The following is a 15,933-nucleotide window of genomic DNA, read 5'->3' as shown; positions in this document are numbered from 1 at the left end:
AGTGGTATTAAACAGTTGTTATGGCCATCCACGTTGATCATTTGTTGATTTAGAAACTGGTATGAACCAGTTGTTATAGCAATCCATGTTGATCATTTTACTGATTTGAAAAGTGGTAATAATCAGTCGTTATAGCCATCTATGTTGATCATTTGTTGATTTAGAAAATGGTATTAATCAGTTGTTGCAGCCATCCATGTTTATTATTTTACTGATTTAGAAACTGGAATTATTCAGTTGTTATAGCTATCAATGTTGATCATTTGTTGATTTAGAAACTGGTATTAATCAGTTGTGACAGCTATCCATGTTGATCATTAGTTGATTTAGAAACTGGTATTATACTGGTGTTATAGCTATCCATGTTGATCATTTGTTGATTTAGAAATTGGTATTAATCAGTTGTTATAACCATCCATGTTGACCATTTGTTGATATAGAAACTGGAATTATTCAGTTGTTATAGCTATCAATGTTGATCATTTGTTGATTTAGAAACTGGTATTAACAAGTTGTTTTTGCCATCCACGTCGATCATTTGTTGATTTAGAAACTGGTATTAATCAGATGTTATAACCATGATGTTGATCATTCGTTGATTCAGAAACTGGTATTAATCAGTTGTTTGAGCCATCCATGTTGATAATGTTACTGATTTAAAAACTGGTGTTAATCAGTTGTTATAGCTATCAATGTTAATCATTTGTTGATTTAGAAACTGGTATTAACAAAATGTTACAGCCATATATGTTGAACATTTTACTGATCGAGTGTGTTTGTGTGTTTTCTTTTAGCAAAGCCACAAAGGTTATCTGCTCAGCCCACCGAGGGGAATCGAACACTGATCGAGAAAGTGGTATTAAAGAGTTGTTATAGCCATCCACGTTTATTATTTTTTGATTTAGAAACTGGTATTATCCAGTTGGAACAGCCATACACGTTGATCATTTGTTGATTTAGAAAGTGGTATTAACCTGTTGTTATAGCAAACCATGTTGATCATTTGTTCATTTAGAAACTGGTATTAATCAGTTGTTGTAGCCATTTATGCTGATTATTTTACTGATTTAGAAATTGATAATAACGAGTTGTCATATGCATTGATGCTGGCAACTGGATTTGTTTAGAAATTAGTTACGTGTAAGATAAAACTTACTTATAAAAGGTTTGGTAAGACAGATTAGTACAACATTGTTTGTTCATTTGAAATATTTCAATCGATGTCTCAGTTAGAACTAACTTATTTGTTGGCGCGCTCACAATAACAACACGAGTAATCACTTTTAGTCTTTCCCTGGTGGTTTAGTGGTAAGTTTCAGGAATTATTAAAAAGCAGAACCGAGCGCAGATAATCTATTGTGCGATTTGTGCCAAAAAAACTTAACAACAACAACAGTGACACAATGACTGATATGTAGGAAGCAAAATAAAACTGAATTGGGTGGAGTGTGTTTCTCAGAACCGCTGGTATGGGTGTTAACACTTTTATTGTTAACCTGAAAAATGACCTAGGAAGGTCGAAACGTTGTTCTCTGCTTGGCAATAAAAGTGTTAATACAGCCGCTCTAAAATACATTTGTGTTTCAATTGGGTTCCTCGTCATGATGAAGTGGCTCTCTGAGAGAAACGTGAAAATGTTTTGTGTACTGTATTGGTTTTTCCTATGACAAATTTCCTAATCTCGATGCATTTTTAATAGGACAGACTGAAAAGGTGAGGGGCTCTGGTCCCCTTGGATCACCCGCTCCCTACACCACTGATTGAGAAACCTCTGAGTATTCATAATACTGCTTTCAGTCGTTAAGTTTGTATCCAGGTTTTCACTTACTGTAAATGTTAGCATACGAATGTGAATTTTGAATAATTTGCAAAGCCTTGTTTCGTGGCTTGTACCACTATTACAGAGAGAAACTTTATGACACGTGGCGTGGTCACAATTTGGTGGTTTTTAAAGAACTGCCCATGTTTTGGCCTTTTATGTTGAACGACTGAGCTTTATTTTAAATTAATTTAGTTACTAAACACTTTATCGTTGTAAAAATGTTCGAATTATTTAAGCAAAAATAATGTATCATATTTTGATTCTATCATATTTTCGTTTCCAGTGTTTCAAAAGGCGACTTGAAAAGTGAAGTGCCTCTGATCTTATTTTCACATACTACATTATACGTCAGAGTTCAGGTGGAGCTAGTAAACCAATTAGAAATTCAAAGACAAACTTGGTTTAATTTTGTTGTTCTTTGTACCTTTAAGACGAATTTAACGTAAAAGGCACTTCAAATTTGTGCAACATGTTTGTCTGGAAGGTATTAAAGGATTTCGACCAGTCAGAAGAGAGACACAGAGTTTAAACTTATTTTTTAAACTACAGTTCAAACTATTTGTACGAAGGACTTAAAATACTTTAACTCTTAAACCTTTTACACCTGTCAGCGATAAGTTATTAACATGTAACTGTTATAAGCTCTGTCTTAAAGCAAATATAAAAACATATTCAAGTCAACTAATTCGAACGAAAGGTTTATATTGAATGAATGTTGTTTGGATTTTCTGTTAATTATATAATCCTTTAGAAATGAATATTTTCACTGTCAGATACAACGTATGCAGCCTTTCATCAAATATTAAGGAATTATAATAAGAAATAAATGATGTTTGCAGCTGCAAAGTCTCTCTTTGTTAACGTGAAGATGACCTAAGAAAGTCGAAACGTTGTTCTCTGCTTGTTTATAAAAGTGTTAAAACCCATACCAGTCGTCTTGAGATACATTTTTACTTCAAGTGGGTTTGTCGTCATGACGATGAAAATGACGTATTTTAAGTTGTTTTATTTTGAATTGTTTGTGTATGTTTCTGTGAAGGAAAGGATCCGTGAATGAGGTATAGGCATAACATTCTCTTTTAAAATAACCTTTAGTTACACCAACAATATTTAATTACACAAATTCCTGCTGTTTGCAAGTGGGAACCTAGTCTCACAATGTTTTTATTTTAGCCAATCTACTAACTTACGTATGTATGCTTTAAATACTTTCTTTTATGGATCGTGCAGAGCCTGGTAGATAAGGCACCCGACTCGTAACCTGAGGGTTGCGGGTTCGAATCCCCGTCACACCAAACATGCTCGCCTTTTCAGCCCTGGGAACGTCATAATGTGACGGTCAATCCCACTATTCGTTGGTAAAAGAGTAGCCCAAGAGTTGGCGGTGGTTGGTGATGACTAGCTGCCTTCATTCTAGTCTTACACTGTTAAATTAGGGACGGCTATCGCAGATAGCCCTCATGTAGCTTTGCGCGAAATTCAAAAAAAGCGCAAAGATCTGACTCAAAGCGACATCTTATGGCTGTTATGTAACTAAAAGTTCACCAAACAATAAACATTACAATATCAACTTATTCCGAAGTAAAATAAATATATAGTTTTGTATCTTGATAAGGCCTATGATATTTGTACAAAATTGCAAGTATTTTCAAACTAATTAATCAAGTTCTATATCAAAGAAAAAAAACAAAAATCAATTAATTAATAGCCATTAACAGCAATACTGTTGGCAGTTAATTCTGTTAATAGTATTAGTTTATCTTCAATAATGAATTGGAAGAATTGTGTTTTATCGATGATTGTCGTTTCGCTAGTAATATTATTAGCGCTCTTTGTTACTAGCTAATAAAAATTTTTTTTGATAGAAACAAAAAAAACAACAACAACAAAAACTTCAACATGTGAAAGAGGAAATAAAGGTAAGTAGCTAGAAAGCCTCGTTAGAGAGTAGATAACCCAGTAATGACCTTTCTGACGATGGCTTCAGACAGAGGGAAGATCTACCGGGGAATCAATATGAACTGTTAGTACTAGGACAAACCATCAAGGGCTACAGATTTACACACGAGCGCAGACGAAAATGGTTGAAAATGATTAAAACAAAGCAGCGGAGAACAGAAGATAAACGTAATTTCGCACTTCAGACTTTCCTATTTTGAACACCAGAGGGCCATAATGTATTGCACGAGTGTTAGGAATATTATTTTTATTTAAACAGCTAGTGCTCCTAGGTTATGATGAACAGTGAGATAATTTAGAATTAGCAGCCTATTAATCAATACAGTTATTATTTTTGTTACATCTTTTCGTGCGGAATTTTTAAAAGTGCTTCCATTGTCCATATGTGTATCGTATTACGCATTCGTGTATCACATCGTGTGTTCTTTTGTATATTAAATCGTTGTTCTATGCACGCGTGTTACAGTTATTAGGCATTTGTTTTCAATGTTAGAAAAATGTATTTGACCTGGCATCAGGACATCTCATTAATTTACTTTTAGAGAGATCTCACTTAATTTATTTATAAACATATTTCAATAATTTATTGATAAAGACACCTAATTAATTATTTATAAAGATATTTGACTAATTTATTTATAAAGACATTTCACCTAATTTATTTATAAAGAGATCTCGCTAATTTATTTATAAATATATGTTATCTAACTCAATCATGAAGAAACCTCTATGTAGCAAAGCGGCATGTCTATGAACTTACTACGTTAGAAACCGGATTTAGATACCCGTGGCGAAGAGAGCACAGAGAGTCCAGTGTGTTGATTTGTGCTTAACTTCAAACAAACACTGATAAACATCTCAATAATTTATTTATAAAATATCTCACCCTGTGTATTTATATTAATTATTAATTAATTCACCTTATTAATTAATCACGGAGACATTTCATTTCATTTATTTATAAAGAGATCGCATTCAAGTTATAAACACCTGACCTAATGTAATTATAAAAAACATCTCACCTAATTTATATATAAAAAATTAAATATATTAATATTAACATCTCATCTAGTTTATTTATAAAACATCAAGTTTAACGTATTTACAAAACATTTTACCCATTTATTTATCCTACCTAATTTATACATTGGCCCCCGCTAGTACAGCGGTATGTCTCCGGATTTACAACGCTAAAATCAGGGGTTCGATTCCCCTCCGTGGACTGAGAAAAAAGGTCCTCCTGGTTGGGGATTGTGCAGTAGGCTAACAACCTACTCACTTAAAACCAGCCTGTTACTGAAACCGCAGCGTTTGCGGCCTTATGTTCCTTAAGGAATCGAGAGGCATCAGTATCAATTTATATATTAAAAACTTAAAAGAAGATAATAATTATACCACTTTTAAAAGGAAACACTACACCCATAGCTTCTAAACTACTGGCCAGGTCATTCTACCCCAAATCTGAGGGTCGCGGGTTCGAATCCAAGTCGCACCAACCATGCTCGCCCTCTCAGCTGTGGGGGCGTTATAATGTTACGGTTAATCCAACTATTCGCTGGTAAAAGAGTAACCCAAGAGGTGGGTGGTGATGACTAGCTGCCTTTCATTCTAGTTTTACACTGCTAAATTAGGGACGGCTAGCGTCTACAGACCTCGTGTAGCCTTGCGCGGAATTCAAAATAACCAAATCCTACCTTATTTATTTATTAAAAACTTAAAAGAAGATAATTAATAATTATACCACTTTTAAAATATCTACACCAATGGCGTCTAAACTACTAGTTAAGTATACGGAGAAATCTTAAACAATAACTACAGTTTTTTTTTTTTTTTCATTTGTATAAAATCTCCAGAGCTTTTATTTTCTACACTTAAAACAATAAAAACAAAATTTCAAAAACAGGACTGTAATCTTTTATGGTATATTTTGTTGTTATTTGAAAAAAAATCCATTTACTAAAGCTTTTTCAAGATACAAAACCCTGAAATATTAATTTTAAATTCATTATTTCAAATGATTGTTTGTTTGTTTTCGAATTTCGCGCAAAGCTACTCGAGGGCTATCTGCGCTAGCCGTCCGTAATTTAGCAGTGTAAGACTGGAAGGAAGACAGCTAGTCATCATCACCCACCGCCAACTCTTGGGCTAATCTTTTGCTAACGAATAGTGGGATTGACCGTCACATTATAATGACCCCACGGCTGAAAGGACGAGCATGTTTAGCGCGACGGGGATTCGAACCCGCGACCCTCAGATTACGAGTCGCACGCCTTTTCACGCTTGCCCATGCCGGGCCCGTTTCAAATGAAATTCTAACCAAAACACACTGACGTCGAGGCTGGAATGTACATCTGGCAGCGAACGAAATGCGTGTCCACAGAGCAAAAGTTTGTTATTGATTTTCAATCATTATTCACAACGTTTTATCAGCCCAGATGAATATTAATTATAATATCATACACTTAATTCAGTACGCACGTGTTAGCGAGAAAGTAACCTAAATGGTCAGTAACTTTGATGTTAAGCAACAGACACACGGAATTGGAACATATGAAACATTAACAACATACGAAAGCCCTAATGGAACTTTACTACCTGATATACACTTGAAAGTGAAGGCTAATTAGAAAACCGTTCTCTATTGTTTGTGTAAGATGTATTTGGTTTTTCTGCTACTTATAGAAGATGCACAGGGGCACTTCTGCTGTTTATAGAAAAATGTAGACGGATTTTTCTGCTCTTTATGCAAAACGTGGACGGGTATTACTGTTATTTGTGGCTCCACTGTTTTCTGGAATATATATACAAGTCATATTGCTGTTCATGTACGATGTGGACGGTTCCACTGCTGTACAGATTCTATTGCTGTCTGTGGAACAGGACTACAGGTTATATCTGCTGTTTGTGGAACAGGACTTCAGGTTATATCTGCTGTTTATGGAACAGGACTACAGGTTATATCTGCTGTTTGTGGAACAGGACTACAGATTATATCTGCTGTTGAAATGTTCTGTTGATAACCATGAATAATTTAGACATGTTAAGTAATGTTTAAATATTTCTGAAAGTTGGATATTGTCATGTTTATGTGAACAATCCATCAGGGCTGAAGAAAACAAGGTAAACACGTGATATTTACTTAAACTATTATTGTGAAGATAGCGAGAGAACAGTTGATATATGTCAGTTTAAACTATTATTGTGAACACAACGAGAGCACAGTTGATATATGTCAGTTTAAACTATTATTGTGAACATAGCGAGAGCACAGTTGTCAGTTTAAACTATTGTGAACATAGCGAGAGCACAGTTGATATATGTCAGTTTAAGAAGGAGTATTTAAAGTGACATGTTTGAAACTAGATATTGTGTTAAACAACACACTATGAAACTAGATATTGTGTTAAACAACAAACTATGAAACTAGTTACTGTGTGATACAACACACTATGAAACTAGTTACTGTGTGATACAACACACTATGAAACTAGTTACTGTGTGATACAACACACCTTGAAACTAGATATTGTAATACAACACACTATGAAACTTAGTTATTGTGTTAAACAACACACTATGAAACTAGATATTGTGTTAAACAACAAACTATGAAACTAGTTACTGTGTGATACAACACACTATGAAACTAGTTACTGTGTGATACAACACACTATAAAACTAGTTACTGTGTGATACAACACACTATGAAACTAGATATTGTAATACAACACACTATGAAACTAGTTATTGTGTGATACAACACACTATGAAACTAGTTATTGTGTGATACAACACACTATGAAACTAGTTACTGTGTGATACAACACACTATGAAACTAGTTACTGTGTGATACAACACACTATGAAACTAGATATTGTAATACAACACACTATGAAATTAGTTACTGTGTGATACAACACACTATGACACTAGTTATTGTGTGATACAACACACTATGAAACTAGTTACTGTGTGATACAACACACTATGAAACTACATATTGTAATACAACACACTATGAAACTAGTTACTGTGTGATACAACACACTATGAAACTAGTTATTGTGTGATACAACACACTATGAAACTAGTTACTGTGTGATACAACACACTAATAAACTAGTTACTGTGTGATACAACACACTATGAAACTAGTTATTGTGTGATACAACACACTATGAAACTAGATATTGTGTTAAACAACACACTATGAAAGTAGTTACTGTGTGATACAACACACTATGAAACTAGATATTGTAATACAACACACTATGAAACTAGATATTGTAATACAACACATTATGAAACTAGTTACTGTGTGATACAATACACTATGAAACTAGTTATTGTGTGATACAACACACTATGAAACTAGTTACTGTGTGATACAACACATTATGAAACTAGTTACTGTGTGATACAACACACAATGAAACTAGTTACTGTGTTATACAACACACTATGAAACTAGTTATTCTGTGATACAACACACTATGAAACTAGTTACTGTGTGATACAACACACTATGAAACTAGTTATTGTGTGATACAACACACTATGAAACTAGTTACTGTGTGATACAACACACTAATAAACTAGTTACTGTGTGATACAACACACTATGAAACTAGTTATTGTGTGATACAACACACTATGAAACTAGATATTGTGTTAAACAACACACTATGAAAGTAGTTACTGTGTGATACAACACACTATGAAACTAGATATTGTAATACAACACACTATGAAACTAGATATTGTAATACAACACACTATGAAACTAGATATTGTAATACAACACATTATGAAACTAGTTACTGTGTGATACAATACACTATGAAACTAGTTATTGTGTGATACAACACACTATGAAACTAGTTACTGTGTGATACAACACATTATGAAACTAGTTACTGTGTGATACAACACACTATGAAACTAGTTACTGTGTTATACAACACACTATGAAACTAGATATTGTGTGATACAACACACTATGAAACTAGTTACTGTGTGATACAACACACTATGAAACTAGTTATTGTGTGATACAACACACTATGAAACTAGTTACTTGTGATACAACACACTATGAAACTAGATATTGTAATACAACACACTATGAAACTAGTTACTGTGTGATACAACACACTATGAAACTAGTTATTGTGTGATACAACACACTATGAAACTAGTTACTGTGTGATACAACACACTATGAAACTAGTTACTGTGTGATACAACACACTATGAAACTAGATATTGTAATACAACACACTATGAAACTAGATATTGTAATACAAAAAACTATGAAACTAGTTATTGTGTGATACAACACACTATGAAACTAGTTACTGTGTAATACAATACACTATGAAACTAGTTACTGTGTAATACAACACACTATGAAACTAGTTACTGTGTGATACAACACATTATGAAACTAGTTACTGTGTGATACAACACACTATGAAACTAGTTACTGTGTTATACAACACACTATGAAACTAGATATTGTGTGATACAACACACTATGAAACTAGTTACTGTGTGATACAACACACTATGAAACTAGATATTGTAATACAACACACTATGAAACTAGTTACTGTGTGATACAACACACTATGAAACTAGTTATTGTGTGATACAACACACTATGAAACTAGTTACTGTGTGATACAACACACTAATAAACTAGTTACTGTGTGATACAACACACTATGAAACTAGTTATTGTGTGATACAACACACTATGAAACTAGATATTGTGTTAAACAACACACTATGAAAGTAGTTACTGTGTGATACAACACACTATGAAACTAGATATTGTAATACAACACACTATGAAACTAGATATTGTAATACAACACACTATGAAACTAGATATTGTAATACAACACATTATGAAACTAGTTACTGTGTGATACAATACACTATGAAACTAGTTATTGTGTGATACAACACACTATGAAACTAGTTACTGTGTGATACAACACATTATGAAACTAGTTACTGTGTGATAAAACACACAATGAAACTAGTTACTGTGTTATACAACACACTATGAAACTAGTTATTGTGTGATACAACACACTATGAAACTAGTTACTGTGTGATACAACACACTATGAAACTAGTTATTGTGTGATACAACACACTATGAAACTAGTTACTGTGTGATACAACACACTAATAAACTAGTTACTGTGTGATACAACACACTATGAAACTAGTTATTGTGTGATACAACACACTATGAAACTAGATATTGTGTTAAACAACACACTATGAAAGTAGTTACTGTGTGATACAACACACTATGAAACTAGATATTGTAATACAACACACTATGAAACTAGATATTGTAATACAACACACTATGAAACTAGATATTGTAATACAACACATTATGAAACTAGTTACTGTGTGATACAATACACTATGAAACTAGTTATTGTGTGATACAACACACTATGAAACTAGTTACTGTGTGATACAACACATTATGAAACTAGTTACTGTGTGATACAACACACTATGAAACTAGTTACTGTGTTATACAACACACTATGAAACTAGATATGTGTGATACAACACACTATGAAACTAGTTACTGTGTGATACAACACACTATGAAACTAGTTATTGTGTGATACAACACACTATGAAACTAGTTACTGTGTGATACAACACACTATGAAACTAGATATTGTAATACAACACACTATGAAACTAGTTACTGTGTGATACAACACACTATGAAACTAGTTATTGTGTGATACAACACACTATGAAACTAGTTACTGTGTGATACAACACACTATGAAACTAGTTACTGTGTGATACAACACACTATGAAACTAGATATTGTAATACAACACACTATGAAACTAGATATTGTAATACAAAAAACTATGAAACTAGTTATTGTGTGATACAACACACTATGAAACTAGTTACTGTGTGATACAATACACTATGAAACTAGTTACTGTGTAATACAACACACTATGAAACTAGTTACTGTGTGATACAACACATTATGAAACTAGTTACTGTGTGATACAACACACTATGAAACTAGTTACTGTGTTATACAACACACTATGAAACTAGATATTGTGTGATACAACACACTATGAAACTAGTTACTGTGTGATACAACACACTATGAAACTAGATGTTGTATTACAACACACTATGAAACTAGTTGCTGTGTGATACAACACACTATGAAACTAGTTACTGTGTGATACAACACACTAATAAACTAGTTACTGTGTGATACAACACACTATGAAACTAGATATTGTGTTAAACAACACACTATGAAACTAGTTACTGTGTGATACAACACACTATGAAACTAGTTATTGTGTGATACAACACACTATGAAACTACTTACTGTGTGATACAACACACTAATAAACTAGTTACTGTGTGATACAACACACTATGAAACTAGTTATTGTGTGATACAACACACTAATAAACTAGTTACTGTGTGATACAACACACTATGAAACTAGTTATTGTGTGATACAACACACTATGAAACTAGATATTGTGTTAAACAACACACTATGAAAGTAGTTACTGTGTGATACAACACACTATGAAACTAGATGTTGTATTACAACACACTATGAAACTAGATGCTGTAATACAACACATTATGAGCTAGTTACTGTGTGATACAATACACTATGAAACTAGTTATTGTGTGATACAACACACTATGAAACTAGTTACTGTGTGATACAACACATTATGAAACTAGTTACTGTGTGATACAACACACTATGAAAATAGTTACTGTGTTATACAACACACTATGAAACTAGATATTGTGTGATACAACACATTATGAAACTAGTTACTGTGTGATACAACACACTATGAAACTAGTTATTGTGTGATACAACACACTATGAAACTAGTTACTGTGTGATACAACACACTATGAAACTAGATATTGTAATACAACACACTATGAAACTAGTTACTGTGTGATACAACACACTATGAAACTAGTTATTGTGTGATACAACACACTATGAAACTAGTTACTGTGTGATACAACACACTAATAAACTAGTTACTGTGTGATACAACACACTATGAAACTAGATATTGTAATACAACACACTATGAAACTAGATATTGTAATACAACACACTATGAAACTAGATACTGTAATACAACACACTATGAAACTAGTTATTGTGTGATACAACACACTATGAAACTAGTACCTGTGTAATAGAATACACTATGAAACTAGTTACTGTGTAATACAACACACTATGAAACTAGTTACTGTGTGATACAACACATTATGAAACTAGTTACTGTGTGATACAACACACTATGAAACTAGTTACTGTGTTATACAACACACTATGAAACTAGATATTGTGTGATACAACACACTATGAAACTAGTTACTGTGTGATACAACACACTATGAAACTAGTTATTGTGTGATACAACACACTATGAAACTAGTTACTGTGTGATACAACACACTATGAAACTAGATATTGTAATACAACACACTATGAAACTAGTTACTGTGTGATACAACACACTATGAAACTAGTTACTGTGTGATACAACACACTAATAAACTAGTTACTGTGTGATACAACACACTATGAAACTAGATATTGTGTTAAACAACACACTATGAAACTAGTTACTGTGTGATACAACACACTATGAAACTAGTTATTGTGTGATACAACACACTATGAAACTACTTACTGTGTGATACAACACACTAATAAACTAGTTACTGTGTGATACAACACACTATGAAACTAGTTATTGTGTGATACAACACACTAATAAACTAGTTACTGTGTGATACAACACACTATGAAACTAGTTATTGTGTGATACAACACACTATGAAACTAGATATTGTGTTAAACAACACACTATGAAAGTAGTTACTGTGTGATACAACACACTATGAAACTAGATATTGTAATACAACACACTATGAAACTAGATACTGTAATACAACACATTATGAAACTAGTTACTGTGTGATACAATACACTATGAAACTAGTTATTGTGTGATACAACACACTATGAAACTAGTTACTGTGTGATACAACACATTATGAAACTAGTTACTGTGTGATACAACACACTATGAAATAGTTACTGTGTTATACAACACACTATGAAACTAGATATTGTGTGATACAACACATTATGAAACTAGTTACTGTGTGATACAACACACTATGAAACTAGTTATTGTGTGATACAACACACTATGAAACTAGTTACTGTGTGATACAACACACTATGAAACTAGATATTGTAATACAACACACTATGAAACTAGATATTGTAATACAACACACTATGAAACTAGATATTGTAATACAACACACTATGAAACTAGATATTGTAATACAAAAAACTATGAAACTAGTTATTGTGTGATACAACACACTATGAAACTAGTTACTGTGTGATACAATACACTATGAAACTAGTTACTGTGTGATACAACACACTATGAAACTAGTTACTGTGTGATACAACACATTATGAAACTAGTTACTGTGTGATACAACACACTATGAAACTAGTTACTGTGTTATACAACACACTATGAAACTAGATATTGTGTGATACAACACACTATGAAACTAGTTACTGTGTGATACAACACACTATGAAACTAGATATTGTAATACAACACACTATGAAACTAGTTACTGTGTGATACAACACACTATGAAACTAGTTACTGTGTGATACAACACACTAATAAACTAATTACTGTGTGATACAACACACTATGAAACTAGATATTGTGTTAAACAACACACTATGAAACTAGTTACTGTGTGATACAACACACTATGAAACTAGTTATTGTGTGATACAACACACTATGAAACTACTTACTGTGTGATACAACACACTAATAAACTAGTTACTGTGTGATACAACACACTATGAAACTAGTTATTGTATGATACAACACACTAATAAACTAGTTACTGTGTGATACAACACACTATGAAACTAGTTATTGTGTGATACAACACACTATGAAACTAGATATTGTGTTAAACAACACACTATGAAAGTAGTTACTGTGTGATACAACACACTATGAAACTAGATATTGTAATACAACACACTATGAAACTAGATACTGTAATACAACACATTATGAAACTAGTTACTGTGTGATACAATACACTATGAAACTAGTTATTGTGTGATACAACACACTATGAAACTAGTTACTGTGTGATACAACACATTATGAAACTAGTTACTGTGTGATACAACACACTATGAAAATAGTTACTGTGTTATACAACACACTATGAAACTAGATATTGTTGTGATACAACACATTATGAAACTAGTTACTGTGTGATACAACACACTATGAAACTAGTTATTGTGTGATACAACACACTATGAAACTATTTACTGTGTGATACAACACACTATGAAACTAGATATTGTAATACAACACACTATGAAACTAGTTACTGTGTGATACAACACACTATGAAACTAGTTATTGTGTGATACAACACACTATGAAACTAGTTACTGTGTGATACAACACACTAATAAACTAGTTACTGTGTGATACAACACACTATGAAACTAGATATTGTAATACAACACACTATGAAACTAGATATTGTAATACAACACACTATGAAACTAGATATTGTAATACAACACACTATGAAACAAGTTATTGTGTGATACAACACACTATGAAACTAGTACCTGTGTAATAGAATACACTATGAAACTAGTTACTGTGTAATACAACACACTATGAAACTAGTTACTGTGTGATACAACACATTATGAAACTAGTTACTGTGTGATACAACACACTATGAAACTAGTTACTGTGTTATACAACACACTATGAAACTAGATGTTGTGTGATACAACACACTATGAAACTAGTTACTGTGTGATACAACACACTATGAAACTAGTTATTGTGTGATACAACACACTATGAAACTAGATGTTGTAATACAACACACTATGAAACTAGTTACTGTGTGATACAACACACTATGAAACTAGTTATTGTGTGATACAACACACTATGAAACTAGTTACTGTGTGATACAACACACTAATAAAACTAGTTACTGTGTGATACAACACACTATGAAACTAGATGTTGTAATACAACACACTATGAGCTAGATGTTGTAATACAACACACTATGAAACTAGATGCTGTATTACAACACACTATGAAACTAGTTATTGTGTGATACAACACACTATGAAACTAGTACCTGTGTAATAGAATACACTATGAAACTAGTTACTGTGTAATACAACACACTATGAAACTAGTTACTGTGTGATACAACACATTATGAAACTAGTTACTGTGTGATACAACACACTATGAAACTAGTTACTGTGTTATACAACACACTATGAAACTAGATATTGTGTGATACAACACACTATGAAACTAGTTACTGTGTGATACAACACACTATGAAACTAGTTATTGTGTGATACAACACACTATGAAACTAGTTACTGTGTGATACAACACACTATGAAACTAGATATTGTAATACAACACACTATGAAACTAGTTACTGTGTGATACAACACACTATGAAACTAGTTACTGTGTGATACAACACACTAATAAACTAGTTACTGTGTGATACAACACACTATGAAACTAGATATTGTGTTAAACAACACACTATGAAACTAGTTACTGTGTGATACAACACACTATGAAACTAGTTATTGTGTGATACAACACACTATGAAACTACTTACTGTGTGATACAACACACTAATAAACTAGTTACTGTGTGATACAACACACTATGAAACTAGTTATTGTGTGATACAACACACTAATAAACTAGTTACTGTGTGATACAACACACTATGAAACTAGTTATTGTGTGATACAACACACTATGAAACTAGATATTGTGTTAAACAACACACTATGAAAGTAGTTACTGTGTGATACAACACACTATGAAACTAGATATTGTAATACAACACACTATGAAACTAGATACTGTAATACAACACATTATGAAACTAGTTACTGTGTGATACAATACACTATGAA

Source organism: Tachypleus tridentatus, chromosome 9, assembly GCF_004210375.1.
Source record: "Tachypleus tridentatus isolate NWPU-2018 chromosome 9, ASM421037v1, whole genome shotgun sequence".
In the NCBI taxonomy this organism is placed as follows: domain Eukaryota; kingdom Metazoa; phylum Arthropoda; class Merostomata; order Xiphosura; family Limulidae; genus Tachypleus; species Tachypleus tridentatus.
This window is presented reverse-complemented; position numbering follows the sequence as displayed.